Here is a 23,273-nt window from a genome sequence, read left to right as displayed (position 1 = left end):
ATGCGGCCAAGTACAGGGATATCCTGGACAAAAACCTTCTCCAGAGTGGACAGGACCTCAGACTGGGCCGAAGGTTCGCCTTCCAACAAGATAATGACCCTCAGCACACAACTAAAATAAGTGGCTTCAGAACAAATCAGTGACTGTTCTCGAATGGCCAGCCAGAGCCCTGACTTAAACCCAATTGAGCATCTCCGGAGAGACCTGAAAATGGCTTTCCACCAATGTTCACCATCCAACCTGACAGAACTGGAGACGGACGATCGATCGATCTATCTAATCTAATCTATACACACACACATATATATATATGTGTGTGTGTATATCTATGTATATATAAAATACATAGAAATAGTATAAAAGTGTCAATTTCATTCACCTTGGTTTTGTCATACTAGTGTCCAGAAAAGGCCCGTCTGACTGCTTCTTCTGTTTGACCCTGTATTCTACCTGCGTTGTCCATATTTGGCCACCTCCTTTCCTCTGATCGGTTGCCTCCGTGTAGAAGACCCACTTGTGAGAGCACACGTGTTTATGTTGACAGCGCTGGCTCGGGGGTGGAGAGGTAGGTGGAGATCTGCGTTCGTGACGTAGATAAGCTTGAAAAATTCGAATGACCTAATTTCAGGCCTCTTGGCAGAAAAATATCTGTCGCTCAGGAATGCGTGGACAGTTTTAATTCATAGTTCACATTTTTACTGAGGCACCACAGAGCCACTATAACGTCCCAAATACTAGAGAAAGTCAGTTTGGTGAAAATGGGACCTTTAACAATGCTTCTTCGTAATAAGTCTTATTTCTTTGGTAAGCCTCTTTATTTACCCTTTAAATGGTGCCACATTTGTAAGGAATATGCATTAGTGGGATGAGCAGCCGAGCTGGATCTGTGCTAAATCTTCTGCCAATTCCAAGAATCTTACTTTGCTGTTGCCACTGAGTCTTGCTTTGAGCTTCTGGTTCCTCCAGCTGTAGGCCCTGTTACAGTGGTCAGTTAGCATTGGCTCCAAGAATCGGCATTCCTAATTTGACTGAGCTTATTAGGACCTGTGCGATAGGGCTACTTCAAGCTGGTCTTCTGCAAAATCAAGTTGTGGCGTAATCTCCAGCAGTCTGGGACTGAACTCTAACCTCCAAGATGACAACGCTTGCCCCCACAGATCGGGGCTTATCAAAGGCTACCTCTAGAATTTGGGAGTGGAGAGGATGAAATGTCCTGACCTCAACGCCACTGAACTTCAGTGGGATCAACTTGTGTGTGCTGTTCACAACACAACCATGTTGGCTGACTTTGTTGGTTGAAGAATTGGAAGCCATCCCACAGTTGTGTGTGACCAGGCTGGTGACCAGCATGAGGAGGGGATTCCAGGCTGTTGTGAAAGTGGAGGGTTCTTCTCCACACTATTGGAGCTCCTGACTGTTAAATGACCATATTGTTAAACTGTCAATATCTCGTTTTGTCAGACTTCAATCATCCAATCCACCGAACACCAAACCAGATTGAATGTTACTGGCAAAGAAGATTGGGAAAATATTTCAAGGGTCCATCCTACATACTCAATACTGCTGCTCAACCCACAAATGTGTGTTCCTTACAAATGTGGCAAATCTCGCAAATACAGTATGACGTTAATGATATGAAATCAATCCGCATACAAAAGAGTGATTCGCATATACATTATGTATACCATACAGGAATCAAACAAGTCAAAAGAAAAACATCGTCCTGTTGCTTTATCTGTGTATACTGTATATCAGGGGTGTCAAACTCATTTTTGTCACGGGCCACATCGCGGTTATGACTTCCCTCGGAGGGCCGCTACGACTGTGGACCCATATAAATGAAAGGTTACCTCATATACTGTAATTACAGTATACACAACACATTGATGAATAAATAAAAATGTATAAAAACATGTTTTTCAACTATTACATTTCTTTTCAAAGAGGGATTGGTAACAAAAAATGCTTGTAAATATCCATCCATCCATTTTCTGTACCACTTTATCCTTACAAGGGTCGTGGGCGTGCTGGAGCCTATCCCAGCTGTCTTCGGGCGAGAGGCGGGGTACACCCTGAACTGGTCGCCGCCCAATCGCAGGGCACATAGAAACAAACAACCATTCGTGCACACATTCACACCTACGGGTTTTTGAGAGTCTTCAATCAACCTACCATGCATGTTTTTGGGATGTGGGAGGAAACCGGAGTGCCCGGAGAAAACCAGTGCAAAAACGGGGAGAACATGCAAAATCCACACAGGCGAGGCCGGGTTTTGAACCCGTCCTCAGAACTGTGAGGCAGATGTACTAACCAGTCGTCCACTGTGCCACCGCTTGTAAATATCTCAATGGTATTACACCAGAACACAATTAGCGATTTTGATTTGCTTTTGGGGGCCACATAAAACGATGTGGCGGGCCGGATCTGGCCCCCAGGCCACCAGTTTGACACCTGTGCTGTATGTCAACCAATCTCCAGCTTCCCCATCATTCCAATATTATTATCATGAACCTTTGAAGTGTTTAATTATCGGACATGCAGTATGTTTGGATCTTTTGAATTCCCCTTCTGTGCTGTGAGTCTGATGAGGATCCCAGGGGGTGGTGATGGCAGTGCTAAGAGGTGGTTTGGGGTTAGAAAAGAGCGGGTTGGCGGGGGTGGCAGCGAACAGCAGGCAGGCATTACGTGAGAGGCCCCATGTCTGCACTATCAGCGGCATCAGACGGGAAAGAGGAAGGGGGTGGGGGCCGTGTGCGGCTGTTATGAGAACTGCAGTGTGTCGAAACAGAATGACTGCAACATCCCGCTATCACACACACTATTGCTCACTAAAACGCTCCTTTCCTCTTTTTCTCACAGTGTAATCATGCAAATGCAATGTGAGAAGCGTAAGTCGAGATGGAGCAGAAAAGACGGACTTTGTTTGAGCAACATCTTCCAACTATATTGCAATACACCGTGACAGTTCAGGTTTTATTCGACGTGACTGATTGTCACTGCTGGAAATTCACTACTGACACTATCAGAATGACTCCCACCGTACACGCAATGTGACATTTGATGTAATATTTACACTATGGCCGAACGTTCCCTCTCTCTGTCAGACAAACACACACACTTCTTGGCAAGCATCCAAAAGTGTCCGAGAGGAGGGAAAATACCTCAGGAGCCCTTTAAATCCGACGCAACTCTTCAGTTCAATTGACACTGACAATGAAATTGAAAGAGGGAGGAGACAAAGCATATAAAGAGTGGTGTTGCTAAGGGGCTTCAGCCACTGAGGAGACAGCTGAACCTAAACCCCTGATTCACAACACTTGCCATCCTCCTTTTTGTCCCCCTCCCCTCGCCCGTTCCTAGGTTGGCATGCTTCCCAGAAGGACCACGAAGCAGAAATCCCTGACAATATGACGAGAACTGAAGGACAACTTACGTGGTGCTAGATGTCCAGACAGAGATACTGGATGGAGAGCGGAAAGCAGAGGAGCCGGCGGAGAGGAGCATGAGCAATGTTGAAGTGTCAAAAGAGCACACAGGCAATCGGAAAGTGTTATGTTGTATTCCGCCTTATTTTATCCAGTCAGACAGCGTGAGCAGCAAAATCCACATGCGTGCATTCACACACGGCCAACCACACACACCTCCCCCTAACACGGCGCATGCCTTCGTCATTCTCTTCGCTTCCCCTTATGGCTGCCACTTTCCGTTCTCTCCCTCTTCTTTTCTCATTATCTCTGTCTGCTCCTCCCTTCCCTTTTTCAATATCCTCTTTCTTTCTCTCGGCTGCACATGCAGTCGGCTTCTCAGTCAACACCCTCCCCCCTACCTCTCCTCTCTCTCTTGCCCTCACTCTACTCCCCTTCCTCTCATGCAGCTTTTACCTCCATCTCCTCTGCTCTCTCTCTCTCTCTCTCTCCTGTGAGTGCAGAGCGAGGGGCCATTATCTGAGCCACAGTGGGCACGTACGATGGAATGGAGGAGCGTGCAGTGAACAGAAACAGAAAGCACTGTGGGCTATAGTCACGAGGAAACAGCACCAGTGACTGCCTTCAGCTCCACGCAATCCACTCTCATTTGTCACATAGAAAGCTTTACCTAAGCTTTGTCCATTTCAATCCTGCTTAAGACTGGTTTTGTCTGATTTCATGCATTGCCTTTTGGACACACACTTTCACCCATCAGTGGAAGCCACAGGAAAAAGCAACACTGCATTGCTTGAGTATGCCTCCTGCAACTGTTGTTTTATTTCCGATTATATCCTCTTTCGCCGGAGCCCATGGCGAAGGACGTAGTGACCAAGGCTGGTTCTTCCATCTCCGCTAGTTCCTCGCGTGAAACCTGCAGTCGATCCTGAAGTACAGCTGCACAAGTGGGAGTGAGGTTGTTGTCGGACTTGCTAGCCCTTCCCCCAAAAATGAAAGAAGAAAGAGGAAAATATTTCTTTTTTTTCTCTACAATCTTTTCATTCCGCAACATGGAAACAGAGATCAGATGAAAGACGGCAATTTGAGATAAAACTACATGGTGGAAAGGGGGAGAGGGCAAATTGGTTGACACTTTGAGATCGGCGAGGATGAGGAGCAGGATAAAAATGGGGTATGAGCAAGGAGATACTGAGGATTGCATCAGCGCAAAGTGGGAATTCTATGGAGTTCCTCTCGCTTTATGAAAGATGACAGAAGAAAGAGTTGCTTGGTTATTCTCGTGACTGCTTCTACGTGGACTGCCGGTGACAAACCCATTGGATTTGCAAACGCACGAGCCGTGTCATCTTGTCCTGTCCGTGAGGCTCCGCCAGGCCAAGATCGCACTGCCCGTTGTTGGCTCCTCACCATCGTTCTACCATAGCTGTCGCTATCACTGTCCAGCACTTCCTCTCGCCTACTTGGTGGCTGATTGGCCTTGTGGAGTCGCTCCTCTTCTCAATAATCGCTGGGGTTCGACACACGTCCGCAGCCAGGTGTAGGAGAAGGAAAAACATGGCTGCCTCCTCCAAAGCAGAGCACTGTAAGATGCTGCCTAGTACACCGTAATTCTGTTAGATTACTGACCATTTGCAGACTTTGCCATTCTTTGTCAGGACTGACTTCCTCTCCTACTTTGGTCTTTCTCTTTCCTTCTTAACCTCCTCGCTCTGTCATTTTCTACAGGCTTCTCTGTCTGCCTCCCTCTCCGTTCACTTCCCTGAGCCATTTTCTCGTTCAAGCTTACTGCAGCTTTCTCCGGTCCTGACGGTTGTACGTTGTCTGCCTCTCTGTTGCCGCACGTATTTTCATACATTCACACAAAACAAATGAGCGTCATCCCCAAAGCGAAACGGCACCGCCTGAGCCTTCCATGGGAAGGACAGAAGTGGAGCATGGGTCACGTGACCAGAGAGGGCCAATGAGCGGCAGTGGGCAGGCGAGGTAGGAAGCACATGTTGATGACATACTGTAGTTGCATCATCGGCGTCATCGACCAACAAATTCGCCTCCACCACTCAGTGGGCAACACCCGCCGCACGCACACTCGAAAACTTGCACTTTCATTCAAACAACTGTTCTGGCTCACTCCCAAGGCTGCAGTGAGATAGCAGTTCAGGCTCAACGATCGTCTCGGATCACATGCCCAGCACTCAGAAGTCCTCTTTTTAAAGTGAGCACTGCATTCGGACTGAATGAAGGATCAAACACTTGCTAACATTATCCAACGTTGACTAACACAAACTGAAATAGTGTAATAATAAAGTTATAAAGACATGACATTTCGCTCATGCCTGCATGTGTGTGGTCTGCTTTTCTCTGTGGTGCGGCACAAAAGGACAGAGTGAAAATTGAATTTCAACCTATGGATACATAAGGAGTATAATAACATTAAAGTTGAATTAGAAAACATGTCAGTTAAAGCTGAGATCGTACCATACAAATCAATCAACATAAATCATTTAAAAAAAGAGGATGAACTGCATTGTCACTGTTCAATATTGTTTTGAATCCAAAAACTTAGAAATGTCTCTTTTTTGGGGGATGAAAATAAAGACGCACGGAAGACGTCTGATTGTTTTAAACCTCTGGTTTAATTGTGCCCAGAGTTGTACCATAGTCATGTTCTTTAAATCACAAACTAGTTAAGACTAATGAATTGTGACTCTGCACACGCCTTTTTGTCCCACTTTCTTAAATACTCAAATCAACTATAATGCCACACAACTGTTAGAATTCTTCAAATGATTCCACTCATATATTCAATTATTATGTCTTTAAAATTCTCTTGGGAACATGCTCATGAGTCAGGATAATAAAACTGTTACTGTGAATGTGAATAAAGAAAACATTTCAAGAAATTCCCTCATTAATGAACACATTGTAAAACTGTAAAGGCACTAAACATAGTGTATGTTTCCATGAACAGAAAGTCCAATCAGACACAATTTTTACAGTATGACACCAAAAACATTATTCACAAAGTGTCACTGAATGTAGTTTGATCAAGTCAAATCCAAGTGAAAGGAAAATCTTCTCATAATTTATGATCATCCATCCATCCATCCATCCATCCATCCATCCATCCATTTTCTGGACCGCTTATCCTCACTAGGTTCGCAGGCGTGCTGGAGCCTATCCCAGCTGTCTTTGGGCACACCCTGAACTGGTCGCCAGCCAATCGCAATTTATGATCACGTTCAACAAAAGAATCATGACCTTTAGGAAATGTTGACAGACAATAAACTAAACATGATAACTCAATAAAATTCAGTGAGTTCAGTGAGGTTAAACCCATAGACAGAAGCAACACCACAAGACTTACACTAACCTGACATCACCTCTCAGACGCACTGCATTACTAGCTCAGTCAGCTGAAAATGCTGACAGAAAATAAAAAGAAAGTCAACTCAACTTTATTTATAGAGCACTTTAAAAAACAACCACAGCTGGGGGAAAAAGGGCAGTACATGTCCAGAATAATAATCGAACATAGAACAATTAAGAAACAAAAGTAAAAACAAATAAGGGCAGTCTCATTCTGAGTTCAGAAAAAAAAATACTGACGACATAAACAACTACATACATACATACAGCATCACACCAATAGCATATTTTGCATGTCAGTAAAAAGAAGACTTACAGTAAACCTGTTGTAGCCTGGCAGTGATTGTAATTCTAACATGAATCCCACCACGTTATTTGGTCCGACCATCGCTTGTGCAAGCTGCTCTCCTTTCACTGTTTCTCTCTAATGCTCTTTCCTTTGTCTCTGTCAGGCATTCTCCTTTTCTCAGCAGCACACAGGAAAGGTAGGAGGCATGACTGACAACATGAGTCCATTCTGAGCAGTGTGTTGGTTTGACTTGCATATGACTAAGCCTGAGTCATCTGTTCTTCCAAATGACTGCGAGCATAAACCCCCTAAATCACCACAGCTGAGCTGAAGTTATTGTGTGCTACAGCGGTGGGAGGTCTGAGTATGAAATAGCCTAGTTATTAGTTTCCTAGCTTTCATATCAAGCATTGAAATTGCTCAAGTTCTGGATTACTGGTACCTTTGATCACTAATATTTGGACCATGCTAGGTTAAATGGCTGTTATCCTTTCCCTAGCAGCCAATAAAACCTCACATGAGCGTCAAAATCAGGTTGAATCATATAGCGTCAGCTGAATCCTCTTTCCTCTACTTCGGATTCCATTGACCTGCATGCACAACCCCCCCCCCCCCCCCCCTCCCCCACAAAACAAGCCTCATTGCCCTGAAGTCTAATGGCATCAAGGTCATCTGATCTGACTCTCTCCCCACCCCCTCACTCTGCTTTTGCTTTTTGCCCCGTTTCTTTACCTTCGCTCTTGTCTTCCAGCACCTGTTTCTCATTAGAGAGGCACAGATACGCACAAAAGCAAATGCTGCTGCAAATACAAAACTATATGCAGGGCCAGTTAGTGATTCTCCCCCCACCCCACCCCACCCCTTTCTTGTTTTGCATGCACATGACTGCACACACGCATGCTAGTATGCATACAGTATTAGATTGTTCACTGAGGTCAGTGAGTTTATTGGAGGGTGGGACCAGAGGCAGCACGGCTGCACACAGTTGTACAGTTGTGCTGAGACGTTTACACTTATCATTGGTACGAATGTCATATTAATTTGAAGCTTTTACTGATTTATTTTTGCCCGTTGTTGAATGTCTATACAACAAACTTTACATCGTCAATGATTTTTAAAAACAAGCAATGAGTGTACAACTGTGAATTTATTTGAGACGGACTCTTAATCAGTGTCAAAACTATCCCTTACAATCCTCCAAGCAAAATTACAGCCACATCAGTCAAAAGATCTAGGTTTGAATTTCTGTTGGATCTCTGTGTGGAGTTTGTACATTCTCTCTGTGCTTGTGTGGGTTTACTCCTATATCTCCAAAAAAATCCTTCTTAGATAACTAGAAAACTCTAAATTAATTGTTTGTTTGTCTAGACTGTATACGCCCATGTCAGTTCCGCTGAGATAGAGTACAGTTACTTATGACGCGAAGAAGGACAAAGGGTATAAAAAAAAATGAATGGTCATAATGTGGAAAATTAGCTCAATATTTGTCTCGTCCAACTGTAAAACCAGTCCAAAAAGCTGGAAGGTTTGCCCATGGGGGCTCCGCCGGGCCCCTTCGTCAATAGGGATGGGAATCATAAACCGAGAACCAGTTCCAAAGTTAACGATTCTGTGGAATTGTTTACTGAATTGTCAAACGATTCTCTTATCGATCCTATATGGAATAACAATGTCATTGCAGATTACGCAGCGCACGCGTGTGGACCAGCTAGCATTTGTTAGCATTCTAGGCTAAAAAGTGGTATTCATAGGCTACATCACCCGAGCCATTCTGAGTTAGAGTGCCAGATTGCCACCAAAAGCAGCAGTAAACATAAGATTAAGGCCGGCACCAAATTAACTATAAATGACTAAAAACCTCTATTAAACAGTACAAATTGTCAGTACAAACTAACAATTTAAAAATGCATTTTAACACAGTCAAAACGTGATACAGTAATTTTAACTGTAGCAATGCATTCTGGGAAACAGCACAGGCAAATTTTCTGAGGGTTACGCTAAAATTTAGCCCTGCCACAAAGTGTAACCATGCATGCATGGAGCTGCGCGTTTAAGCTACAAACGAGTAGAAGTCACCATAGAACTTTAATAAACTCGTTTTTCACCGATTCGCAAGAACGTATGCCTGAGAGTATTGTTATATTAACTGTCCGAATGTGTTCGTACGCCGTTTGTGTGAATATTTGTTATTTGAAGGTAAATCTCTCCTGTGATGCTAATTTAGCTAGCCCGTGAATAGGGTTTTCTATCTCTAAAACGATGTGTGTCTTGTATTTAATTATACAATGTGCATCATTCTTTTTGTTACCTGTTTAGTTTTACAGTAAACGTGAACTGGGGTGTGTCATGAAACGGCTTAAAGCACGCTCAGGGAGGACAGAGGAAATATACTCTTACTGAATCTCACAGCCGCAGGCAAAGCGCACTGTCCCCGAGGCTGGCCTTTTGCTCACCATTTTCTACGCCGATTAGCTGTCACGACGTGCCGTATCGTGTCATACACGTCATATGTGTTGCCTGGCATGGATTCACACCTATTCATGCGAACTGCAATGACTATGTGTAATCACGTCGCGTGAATGGTCCAATTTGCGTCTGGTGTGAATGCATCATAAAACCGACCGCATGTGAGCATAGGTAAGCCGCCACAGGAAATTAAAATACATGAATTTTTTTTCAACATGTTCAATAATGTCAACACAATTTAAATTTATTGCCACATTATATTGCCAAAAGTATTCGCTCAACTCTTGGTGTACCCTTTGCGGCTATAACAGCTTTAACTCTTGTTGGGAATCCCTTTAACAGTGCCTCGATGCGCCGTGGCATTGGGAAATCAGCCTGTGGCATTGCCTGGGAGTTATGGAAGCCAAGATTTCCTTGATGCTTGCTGTCAGTTCTTCTTTGTTTTTTGGTCTGGTGCCCCTTAATTTTCCTCTTGATAATACCCACTCTCAATGGGGTTTAGATCTGGCGAGTTGGCTGGCAAGTCAAGCACTGTGATGGCATGGGTATCAAACCAGGTTTTGGTCCCAGAAGATGAAATCTCCATCTCCATACAGACCCTCAGCAGAAGGAATCATGAAGTCTTCTAAAAGATTCTGGCAGACTCTTGCGGTGACCTTGGATTTAAGAAACCAGAGTTTACTAACACCTGCACTGGACATTGCACCCCAAATCATGACTGACTGTGGATATTTCACACTGGAGCTCAAGCAGCTTGGGTTCTGTTCTTCACCCGTCTTCCTCCAAACCCTTGGAGAAACCCCACGCAGGCACGGGGAGAACATGCAAACTCCACACAGGCAGGGCTGGGATTTTGAACCCCGGTCCCCAGAACTGTGAGGCAGATGTGATAACCAGTCGTCCACCGTGCCGGCATATGTATAAATTGCCTGATGATGTGAATGTGAGTGCGAATAGTTGTTTGTTTCTATGTGCACTGTGATTGATTGGCTGGCGACCAGTACAGTGTAGGCTCCAGCACACCTGTGACCCTCATGAGGATGAGCGGTTCGGAAAATGGATGACGAATGTACTATAAGTGATCTTCTGACCACAGCTGTAATAATTAACAGGAAAAAGGGCCCAGATGATGTAGCATGGTTTAGCAACATCTATTGCTGGCATCAGGCGGAAACCCTCTCATCCCTGAAATCATCACTTTTCAGGAAACCCCCCCCCCCCAAAGAAAATATTTTTTTTTTTTTAAAACGGCATGTTTGTTGAACCACTGACATTGGATCATCCTAAAGAGTAGGCTATTTCCAACACTTTAGATTGCTCATTAATTTGTAAAGTGGAAACTGACCAATAGTATAGACTTGTGAAAAAATACAAATTTGGGCATAGGAGGTTTTCACCTGACAGTGATGATATCAAATTTTGTGCCAATATGCTCATCATGTATGCACAATGTAAAACATTTAGGTTTCCTGGTATGCTCTTTTGGTTAGTTGTTGATGTCCATCATCTAAAGGATGCTAATTTATACTTAAAGGTAAAGGTAGCGTTAAAATAAATTCCAATGACCCAAAAATAAATGAAAACACATTCCCAATTTAAGCAGGGTATGACAAGGGCTTAACTCTACGTCAGAGCTTCAGTACAGATGTATGTACTGTATATGCTTTGTTTGTGAATAAGTAGTATGCCATTGAATAAACTACATTTTATTCTTCAGACACTTTCATTAATTAATTATAATTTTCTGTTGTAGTTTTTTTGTGGGATGATTCTGGATCAGTGCATTTTGTGTTAGGTGTCCAGACTGAGTCATACAGTACCTCCCGACATTCGGCACGTGCAAGTCAGCACGAGAAGCCCAGCTGGGGAAGGCCCCCTCCCCTCCCAGAAATCCACACAAAGAGAAAGGAGGCGTGGTTTGGGAGGGAGGCAGAAATAAAATGGAAAAGGTGGTGGCGGGCGGGGGCCTCGAAGGCAGCATGAACAGCATGGAGGGCTCTCTTGTTTTTTTTGTTTTTTTTTAAAGGAAGTCTCTTTGTGCTTGTTCTTACAATGTTAAGAATTTAATCACTGCACCACATTGGTTAGACACAACAACGCCTGGCAACAATTAAAGGACCTGGACAGCAAGAAAATTATAAAGGGTGCTAAACTGTAACAGAACACCGTGTACTACCGCCCAGCTAATGTGTACAAAGTAAGGAGAATGTTGTAGACATTAAGAACATGGGTAGTTTAACTCTAGTAGTTTTTTTTACAGTATGGAAATGTATCTTCTCAGCTGAATTAGACAGATAGGGTCATAAATTAGGAACAGCTCCGACTTTAAAGGGAACAACAGAGACAAACCTATTCACTACTGCATAGTGGCTGCTTGCCATCCTTGTCTCACTCAGGACTTGAGCTAAGATTAGCTCTTCATATGGCTAGTCAGAAGGAGCCGCTTTTAAAGGGCCACTGCTCTGCCATGGTAACACGATGTATGATCACGGCATGAAATGCAAGTAATGCAGATTTACAGTTGGGGGCAATTCAAATTTTCCAGATGGACTAATGTAGCTAAACACTTTTTAGAAATGGAGTGAAGGCCGATATTTGTAATCCGTTTATAATGTCCTGTATTTGAATGTCATATCGTCAGCCTGCTTCTGTTGCTACACCAATCAATCATTTGGTGCATGTTCTAATAGGCGTTTGTGTGTGCGTGCGCATGTGTGTATGTGATGGAAAGTCGAACAGCTGCGGAGCTGTGTGACATAAAAGCTCGGAGTGCAGGATTCAAGTATGAAACGCGCACCCGGTGGAAGCGGCAGCGCTGGCGGCGGTCATGTGAGAGTTAAAGAGTCAGAGCAACAGCTGAGCTCTCCACCCACTTTTCTTTCCATACATTTTTTATTAACTGCGGCATCATGCAGCTGACAAATTCTTTTCCCTTCCATCAAACACAGACAGCAGGGAACCAACAAGCCCAACACGACATCACTTAAACACTAACGTATTGTAACCAAGGTAACGTTGGGGCACGAGACGCATGTTAACTGAGCCTAATATATATACGACATGCAAAGGCTTGGAAAACTTTTGAAACTTTGTTTTATTTGTTAACGTAAAACATAAATCTTGGTGACAATTTATTTTCCATCGTGTGAAATTCCAACGTACAGTGTCTAACGGATGTTTTCAAGAATCTTATCATCACTGTTTTGAGAATCTAAATTCTTGAAACAAGGTCAGCTTTTTAAAAATGTGACAGCAAATAAACTTGCATTTGGACTAATAATGTTTTGTTGTGTGTTGTTGTCATCACATCTTTTCCTTTCGGCTTGTCCCTTTAGGGGTCGCCACAGTGCATCATCCTTTTCCATGTAAGCCTATCTCCTGCATCCTCCTCTTGAACACCAACTGCCCTCATGTCTTCCCTCACGACATCCATCAACCTTCTCTTTGGTCTTCCTCTCTGAGCTCTCTTGCCTGGCAGCTCCATCCTCATCCTCCTCCTACCAATATACTCACTATTTCTCCTCTGGACGTGTCCAAACCATCGAAGTCTGCTCTTTCTAACTTTGTCTCCAAAACGTCGAACCTTGGCTGTCCCTCTGATGAGCTCATTTCTAATTTTATCCAACCTGGTCACTCCGAGAGCGAACCTCAACATCTTCATTTCCGCCACCTCCAGCTCTGCTTCCTGTTGTCAATTCAGTGCCACTGTCTCTAATCCGTATATCATGGCTGGACTCACCATTGTTTTATAAACTTTGCCCTTCATCCTAGCAGAGACTCTTCTGTCACAGAACACACCTGACACCTTCCTCCACCCGTTCCAACCTGCTTGGACCCGTTTCTTCACTTCCTGACCACACTCACCATTGCTCTGGACGGTTGACCCCAAGTATTTAAAGTCCTCCACCCTTGCTAGCTCTTCTCCCTGTAGCCTCACTCTTCCCCCACCACCCCTCTCATCCATGCACATATATTCTTTCTTACTTCGTCTAATCTTCATTCCTATGCTTTCCAGTGTATGCCTCCACCTTTCTAACTGTTCCTCTACCTGCTCCCTGCTTTCACTGCAGATCACAATGTCATCTACAAACCTCATGGTCCACGGGGATTACGGTCTAACCTCATCTGTTAGCCTATCCATCACCACTGCAAACAGGAAGGGGCTCAGGGCTGATCCCTGATGCAGTCCCACCTCCACCTTAAATTCGTCTGTCACACCTATAGCACACCTCATCACTGCTCTGCTGCCCTCGTACATGTCCTGTATTATTCTAACATACTTCTCTGCCACTCCAGACTTCCGCATGCAGTACCACAGTTCCTCTCTAGGTACTCTTGTCATACGCTTTCTCTCGATCTACAAAGACACTATGTAGCTCCTTTTGATCTTCTCTGTACTTTTCCATCATCATCCTCAAGGTAAATAATGCATCTGTGGTACTCTAAGCATGTAACCATACTGTTGCTCACAAATACTCACTTCTGTCCTGAGTCTAGCCTTCACTTCTTTAACAATCAATCGGGCAGTTATAGACCTTTGAGTTATCCCTGAATACTTTTCTTTTCTTTTTTAAAGAACTCCTTTAAAAATACCCTTATGAAGTATTTATGAACAAGTTACTCATGACATTATAAACAACAACTTAGAACAGTGTTCCTCACAATGTTTCTATTGTTCAAGCGCTGTCCTCAATTGATTGCTATTATTCTGTCTCACCGCTTATCCCAGGGTAACCATTAGCTTTCACAATTTCTAACAGTGCAAGGCAAAGCAATACAGCAAAATGGGAGCCCACTATATGGCAAGTATGCACTCTATGTAATGACATAACAGTTTATTAAGCCATAACAAAATATTTTTAAAACAACAACAAATCTATAGTATAATAATATAATAATTAATGAGTTAATTAATAATTATAATAATAATAATAATCTATTTATTGTTAACTTGTCCCAGCATAACTGAAAAACTAAACTGGTTGAACTAGTTTAGTGTGGAAGAACTTGACCTTAACGCATCAAAAACCTTTGGGATGAATAACCACAGCAATTGTGAGCGGGCCTTCTCTCTCAACATGAGTGAGTTTTTCACAAATGTTGAAATCATGAATGAATGAATTCCCACACAGATACCGTCCTAATTTGTATAGTAAGTCCTCCCAGAAGAGTGAAGACAAATACCATTCCATATTTCTTGCATTTCCTGTAGATAAAATAATGGCCAGCAGTCCCAAAACGTCTGTGCAAGTAGTCAAAGAGCCATTCTTTCCTGAAAAAGTAATAAAAGCAATACTGAATGACAGACTTGTGTTGTCAAACCTTCCACTTCCTGAGTCTGTACGACACACCAAACCACTTCCTACACAACTACACACACACACATATACAGAAGCGTGTACGTGACCACCAATGGCCGCTGTACCTGACCTAAAATTAAAGCAGTGATGTCGTCATACACTCAATGTTGCCCTGGAAACTAGGTCGGTATTAACCCTTTGTGTACCGATCTGGGGATTCCATGCAAAGCTAAATATGTGATTAGGACACGCTCCATCTGCTCTCTCTCTCTCGCTCTCTCTCTCTCTCTCTCTCTCTCTCTCTCTCCCACACACACTAAAAACACTCCATTTTAAAAATCTTTCACACCAAAAGGAAATCCTGTGCGGGAAAATGCAAACTCAGCGTCTTGTAAGCTGTTGTTGTCCTAGTAACCGCTTCATTAAACTTGCTACCTTAACAGCAGCAAAGGAAGAAAATGCTCAAGGATTTACTAAGACTAAGACGGTCCTGACTTGTCAATGCGTAGCCCATCCATCCATTTTCTTCACCGCTTCTCCTCACAAGGGTCACGGGCTGCTAGAGCCTATCCCAGCCATCTTCGGGCAGGGTACACCCTGAACCGGCAGGGCACATAGACACAAACAAGCATTCGCACTCAAATTCAGAGTCTTCAATCAACCTACCACGCATGTTTTTGGGATGTGGGAGGAAACCGGAGTACCCGGAGAAAACCCACACAGGCACGGGGAGAACATGCAAACTCCACACAGGCGAGGCCGGGATTTGAACTCCGGTCCTCAGAACTGTGAGGCAGATGTACTGACCAGGCATCCACCGTGCCTCAATGCATAACCAGTTATGCGAGTAGTCTTATTTGAAGTAGCGTTTGCCTTATGGTAAGCAGACAGCAGGTGACAAAGAGCTTCACTAGATGAACTAAAGTGAACCACTGACGAGCATAGCAACCGTAACCATCAACAACAGGAGCTCAGGAAGGCAATGAAGGCAAAGTACACCAATTTATTCAAGTAAGAAAACACAAACAATGCTGACCAGATTGTTCTGCAGAAGTGCAATGTATCATATAGAGGTGGTATTCATATATTACTTATATTATTCATATACACATACATTTTAGACCGCTGTTAGTATTATGCACTGCAGTTCAACACAGACAATGATGTACATACTGCAAAAACTCAAAAGCTGACCAAGAATATGGTCTTATTTGTAGTCCAAACTAATCTGATGACACTTAAAATTTCGCCTAAAAAGTAACTTGTTTTTCGACAATTCTCACTTGTTTCAAGCAAAATTTCACTTGAAATAGGGAAGAGAAATTTGCAATCAGAAAAAAAAAGTCCACTGACAATTCTTGGGGGACTTACAGTATGCATCCATCCATTTTCTGAGCCGCTTCTCCTCACTAGGGTCGCGGGCGTGCTGGAGCCTATCCCAGCTATCATCGGGCAGGAGGCGGGGTTCACCCCGAACTGGTCGCCAGCCAATCGCAGGGCACATAGAAACAAACAACCATTCACACTCACATTCACACCTATGGGCAATTTAGAGTCTTCAATCAACCTACCACGCATGTGTTTGAGATGTGGGAGGAAACCGGAGTGCCCGGAGAAAACCCACGCAGGCACGGGGAGAACATGCCTAAACAGCCAAGCTGCATTGGCCGGGAAAGGACTTACAGTATGTAAAGTAAAAATGAGCTTGAAACAAGTGAAAATTGTCTAAAAATAACTTACTCTTTAGGTGATATTATTATTATTTTGAGTGTAATCAGATACAGTACGTTATGACGAGAAATAAGACATATTTTTGGTAGGATTTAGAGTTGTGTGCATTATTGTCCACATGATGGCAGTCTCTTTTTCCAAGAACGTTTTTCTCCGACAACTTGTTTGCTATGTCCTTAACAATCATCCGTCGGAAACACTCGCGGCTTGAACCTCATACCCGCCAAAAACACGTGTTGTTGAGTCCCGGGCGCGGATCTCAGCAGTGACACGCTGCAATTTGGTAAGCTTTACAGACACAGCAGTGCGCATGCGTGACCCACTAACTTTTACTCCCTTTACCTCATTTGACTCCGGAACCTACGCTCGGAAGGATGCCGCGCCCCCTCCCGGCTCCTGAGTCAGAATGTAGGCTTCCTCCTCCTCTTCCCTCCTTCTCTCCTCGGCCTCTTGTATCTACACATGCCTGGCGCTGGCGCCAATCAGCGGGCAGCGTGGGACGCTTTAAACTGAGGACGATGCTACACATCACTAAGGCTCACAGCGGCTTGGAGATGGAACTCAACTTCCTATAAGGCCACTTGGAAGAAATGGAAATCAGATATGGAAACACAGATACCAACAGGTGTGTTCTACACCTTTGGGCCAACATATTGCGACCCTGTTTTAGTCAGGGACTTTGACATAACAGCGAACTGGACAGTAATTGTGTACGGTTCTAGGTTTCTATTCGCAATACATAAATACAACAAAACAAACGGTGAGAACACACATGCAAACAGATAAATGATCCCACTGTCGTGGCTGTGCACAAATGAGCACATTTACACCTCCGTGGTGCTTTAATGAGCTAACGAACCAGCAGCTGACATGTCGGTGACACACAAGCGGGGCAACAAAACTCGATGTCCTTTCTTACCTCAGTTGCCACTTGAGGGTGCCCCAAACAGCCTGGACTGCTGTCTTCCAAATATCGCACCTTTCAAGCCATTTAACACACGGGGGAGGAAAAGGGTGGAAGGACAGAGGAATGGGAGGGGAGAGAGAATAACAATCAATAGAATAATGCGACAGGGGCCATTTCAAAACCACCTGCCATTAAGCGGAGTGGCTTTATCTATTAAAAAAATCCAAATCTGTCAACCTAACTCATTGTTATTCCTGTCATCAAACAGCACACAAATGTATTATCCCTGATTTGGGCTCTGACAAGTCGCTATTTCCTCTTTCTGCTTGAACAGAGAATGACATGTCGCTCATTTGAAATACACAATTATGGAATATCTCTGGCGCAGGCATCTCATTTCATGCATTCGACCAACTGCACGACGTGTTACTGAATTAGGCTGAACCAGATTGAGCAGCCCTCGCAGTGGGGCTGGTTACAGTTAAAACAAAAGCATCGTGTCATTTGCCACAGGCTGCTCCCCTTGTCTACACAGCAACACATTGATGTGTTTTGTCCCGAGATGCTCCCCGGTCCCGCCGACCGCTCCCCCCACCGCCCTTCCTTTTCTGCCACCCACCTATCAATCCTCAAACAGTGGATCTATAGTGATGAATATTTACCCTCCAAGTCTCACAGCTGCCTTGCTTTGTATTCCTTCGTCCGTTTGCAGAATCCCCATCAGACGGGAGCCAAGACTCCAGCTCCCCCTCGTCTTCACCTCTATCCCTCTAGACCTTTCTTCTCTTTCTCTCTCTTACACGTTCTTCTTTCAGTTTTTTTTTCTCTCTCCCTCTCTCTCTCTCTCTCTCCCTCCCTCTCTTCTCGCACTGTGTTCCAGCAGCTCATTCAGGAAGCCATCTTGTGTTTTTAATCTGGTTTTGCCGGAGCCCTCGTACACACGCTCTCTCTCTCTCTCTCTGCCCCTTGCTCTCTCACTCTACCCCCTCCCTTGCTCTCAATCCCTTGTGCTAGTACACCATTAAGTCTACTCTGCACATACACAAACGCACACACGCTGTCTCTTTTCCCCTTTTCTGCACACAGAATTTGAACGCCGTCTCAACGGCCGCCTCCCCCTCTTTCTCACTTCAAACATACACATTGCTGAACAAATGTACATATACGTATGTAAACACACATACACAAGATGTCACGTTAGACACAGCACACAAAAGCAGCCTGTCCACCAATCAGAAGCCAGGCTGGGCTTTGCTGCTAGGGTGAAATTGAAGGAGTGCAGCCACAAGGAGGAATGAACGATAGTAAAAAGGAGGTTAAAACAAAAAAAGGAAAAGGTCATTGAGTGTGCGTTATTCAGCACCGTAAAAGAGAGGCTGACGTATAAAATATGGAGTAAAGGTGGACGGGAAGGTGTGTGCGTGTGTGAATGTGCGGGGGGGGAAATGGGTAATCTCTATGTCTCCTGTCAATTATCTCTTCAAGCTCACCTTCCCTAAACAATGCCTCTGGTATGTGGTATCAAGCACCATCTGTGTTAGGGCTGCCTGCAATAACTGGACTGGACTGGACTACACAGTGCACACACACACAAACACAAACACACATGTATACACCAATGCAAACAGCCTTTCAAAAAGCGCCATTACTCAGCAAAGTCCTCCATGCTGACTCAAAGCAAGCGAAGATGAGTAAAGAAAAGATAAGTAGACAGATTACAATGGTGCCAAGATTATATATCACCAGGTGTACATACATAATCTCACTTGATGACCTGCAAAAAAGAACCTAGCGTGTACCTTTTACAAACCGAATTTGAGTAAGCGCACATGATCGCCAAAGACATCACCACAATGAGACAATGTTTTGTTCAAATCTGTCACCAGGTAGAAGTAGATATTGGAACTCAACCGCTTTGTTCAAATGGGAATGGAGATTAAAAGAGCTGCAGAATTGTCTGTTTGGTAACATTGCGCAGCATTTACATGCTTAACGGGATGTCGCCGCCCGGCAAGATGAAGTCTGAATCCAACTGGCGACGACACATCGGAAGGAGGTGAAACAGACAGCGAGTGAGAGGTAGACGGAGGAGACCACCAAGAAAGAGAGGGATGTGAACTGCGGCGAGGCGAGGCTAGGCAGTCCCACGGTGACACCGCATTTGTAGTGGCTGCCTGACGCTCGCGCTCATATGCTACGGGAAATCCCCTCTGCTGACGTCACACGGGTCACGTGTGCGATTCTGTGTGTATTTACGCGAGAGCAGAGGCATGTTTGTGCTAAGCGCAGTCGGGGAGAGCGGCCCGAGAGCGCCGCTTCGGCAGGATAGACACTTGCAGGTGGACCTGGTCGTCTTAGTAGTCGTATTATTACAGTCCAACTTCCCATCGAAATAATAATTGTGGAAGTAAACTTTTTTTATTTCTTAACATGTGCAGTTCAGATTAAAACTAGTCAAACATTAAAGCAGTGTGAGAAATGCGGATATGAAGAAATTGTCTATTATCAATTGTCAATTATTCAAAATGAGTTCATACGGTACATTACGCACAACAAGTTAGGGATGTTGGGTGAAATTGAACCTGAATGCACTATAACCTTTACAGGACAACTTAATTTGACCATCTCTAAACTTTTGAATGTATGCGTTCAGTGTTTCTTTTCACATCACTTGCTGTTCTCAAACAAGGAGCTGAATGGCAAAAAACACAACACAAATGTCAAAGGACGTCCACGTCTATGCCTTTCTGTGACTCTTCCAGTCACTCTCTCTGTAAACTGTATCTGTTGCAAACTGTTGATGTCACTGTGACACGCTAACCTCAGCGGCCATTTCCCTCTGAGAACATCTTGTTTGAAAACTCGCAATGGCGAGGTAGTATTGATCACTTGGTGTGATGATGTCAAAATGCGGACAGCATGATTAAGAGGACTGTTTAAATACCAAACCCATTATAATTGCTTTTAAATGTTTTGGGCAACTCTGCGGGGAGCCACTGTTAAAGAGTCAGCCCTTGCAGGTAAATTAACAGTTAACTCATTTATCATCCATCCATTTTGTGTACTGCTTGTCATCACTCGGGTCACGGGCGTGCTAGCCTATCCCAGCTGACTCTGGGCGAGAGGCCGGGGTACACCCTGAACTGGTCGCCAGCCAAAAATCGACAAACAACAATTAGCACTCACATTCACGCCTACGGGCAATTTAGAGTCCTCATTTGACCTACCATGCATTTTTTTGGGATGTGGGAGGAAAACCGGAGTACCCGGAGAAAACCCACGCAGGCACTGTTTCAATCTCTAATGCAGATTTCACCGACATACTAGATATGAAGTACATTAAAGTACTTTTTTTTTTTTGAAAACTCCACTTGCCTGACCAGAATACACAGAATAAATTATAAGCCTATACCACAGTGGTGTCCGGTCTGGCCTTTGGATGCAGCTCTTTTCTAGTGGCCCACAGTTTATTCTAAATGTGAAACTAAATGCAGAAGGAATTCAAACCTCACTGGAATGGATGAGGGGCACACTTAAAAGAAGTTTACGAGAAAAATCGTAATCTTTTTTTATTTATCACCTATAACAAAAAGCTGTTGTTTGCTTCTTTGACCAAAATGTGTTTAACTGCTTAGTATATCTTGGCCTACACTGGCTCTAGCGTGTTTAATAAAAATAATTAAAAAAAAAAAAAAAAAAGGGAAAAGAATATCAAAATGGTCCCCATTTCCTACAGTTTTACTGTATGCAGCCTTTGTTGAAAAAAATATGGACACTGCTGCTTTAAAAAAAGCTCGCCAGTTCAATAATTTCAATGACTAGTGCATCCTGCTGGATAGTGTTAACCTGCGCCACAGTTTAGCATGTTTAATGTAAATGTTGGCTGAAGTAGAAGAGGTGGTTGCCAGGCAATAAGTACTTGCTTACTGCATCCACACGGAGGTCAGAATGCAGAGATGGCGGGATTGTGGGGGAGTGTTATTGATAGATCATTGTCATTAGAGCAAGAACAACACCAACACGTTTGTGACATGGCCGACCTTGTTAATTTTAAAAAATATATGCTTGTGACTATCCTGGTCTTGTCAAGTATCTAAAAATGATGATTAGAATGCAATTTTGTGTGCGAGTAAAATCTTACTTTAGCAAGGTTGAGTTTACTAATTAACAGTAAACGCACGGAGCAGAATCTGAAGGAAAGCTATCAGTGGATAGACTGCGTATGCTGAAAGAGTCAAATCAAAGAGTAAAAAACGGTTAACTGAAACGAGCGAGAGTTCTTCCAGAGGTCAGGGGTTCAGAAATGTGGAGGCAGTAAACTTCTACTACCCAACAACAAGAGAACCTCTGGAAAGACAATGGCTGCAATTTGGAGAGCTCTTTCAAAATGCCTGATTACCTTTCAGCGACTGACTGACCTCACATTGCATAAGCCTGGGTATGGTGCAGGGCCTAGCAAGTAATGACAAATTGCTACATTTTTAGAACTACAGATTCCCCTGACATGAATCATCTGAATGAAAAAGTATGAAGAACAAACTTTAGTTAACAAACGAGCGCCATATTGCAGGAACGCCTTGAGGGGGTTGCGTGAAACACCCAAAGAGCAAAACAAGACAGGACGGGTCTGAACAGCGCTGATCACAACCCTTATTTCCTGTTTGCGGCTAAACAAACCACATGTCCTTTCTTTTAAATTTCGAGTGTTAGTCGACACTAACAAGTGCTCCTGCCTCTATGTCCTTATATTAACAGCATCTAATCACTATATACACGAGTGATTAATTTCATAACTACTGTTTGATGCTGTGCGATTGCCTGGCGACCAGTTCAGGGAGTGCCCCGCCTCTCGCCCAGAGTTAGCTGGGATAGGCTCCAGCGCGCCCACGACCCGAGTGAGGAGAAGCGGTACAGAAAATGGATGGATGTTTGATTCCGGTTAAACAAATTCAATGGACGCACGCTAGTGTTTTTCATCACACAAGATGGTGTATAATGTATTTACTGAATTGCAGCATGAAATAAGAATTGAACAAACTGATCACAAACACTACAACAGGCGGTGGAATAGTGATCTCACATCTGCCCCACACTTCCGAGGTCGGGGGTTTGAATCCGGGCTCTGGCTTTCCTGTGAGGAGTTTTCATGTTGCGTGGGTTTTCTCCAGGTAGTCCAGCTTCCTTCCACGTTCTTAAAAAGTGCTTCTTAGGCTCAATGCAGACAAAATTGTCCTTCGCTGTGACTGCGAGTGCAAATGGTCGTTAGTCAAATTGACCCTGTGATTGGCTGGCGACCAGTCCAGGGTGTACCCCACCTCTCTCCCAAAGTCAGCTGGGATAGGCGCCAGCTCATCCATAATCATCCATAAAGCTAATGAGGCCAAGCAGTACAATAAATGGGTGCAGGGCTGGTGAGTGTTGCTCATTCTACAGGAAATTCCTGTTTTCTTGTGAGTGTTAACAGACACCTTGTGAACCTGCAAACAGACAGGACACAACAGGTTTGAACAGTCTAATTTGCGAAAAACACACCCATCCTAGTTGCTTCTTAGGATTTCAGCATTATGTCCTTCCAGCGAAAACACTCTCCTTATCTCATGTCAATTTTGGCGTTATTTAAATGCGTTTTATGAAGAGAGAACATTTTCTTCTAGTCACTTCCTGTGTGAATGTAGCCGTTTCACAAAACTTTGAAAAGGATTATACTGATCTGCAGATGAAGTATGGTTCACCAGCTGCATGCGCTACCTTTTCCCATCCATTTTCTACAGCGCCTGTCCTCATTGGGG

At 43.9% G+C, this 23,273-nt stretch overlaps 1 protein-coding gene across 5 annotated transcripts in view; it reads right to left on the bottom strand.

The window, feature by feature from the left end:
* tet3 (tet methylcytosine dioxygenase 3) overlaps nt 1-23,273 on the bottom strand; it is a 54,301-nt gene that overhangs the window by 21,352 nt on the left and 9,676 nt on the right. Inside the window, exons 1-2 of one of the 5 annotated variants that reach the window (XM_061766603.1) lie at nt 18,147-18,936; nt 17,497-17,556 (exon numbers count right to left, since the gene is read on the bottom strand). The exons of 1 other annotated variant lie outside the window; for it this stretch is intronic. The gene's annotated coding sequence lies outside the window, so the exon portion shown is untranslated. Of the gene's footprint in view, nt 1-3,433; nt 4,820-17,496; nt 17,557-18,146; nt 18,937-22,564; nt 22,943-23,273 lie in introns of those variants that run through there. 3 more of the 5 variants (XM_061766606.1, XM_061766605.1, XM_061766604.1) reach the window with 3 other exon arrangements.

Source organism: Phyllopteryx taeniolatus, chromosome 3 (assembly GCF_024500385.1).
Source record: "Phyllopteryx taeniolatus isolate TA_2022b chromosome 3, UOR_Ptae_1.2, whole genome shotgun sequence".
Taxonomy (NCBI): Eukaryota; Metazoa; Chordata; class Actinopteri; order Syngnathiformes; family Syngnathidae; genus Phyllopteryx; species Phyllopteryx taeniolatus.
This window is presented reverse-complemented; position numbering and strand designations above follow the sequence as displayed.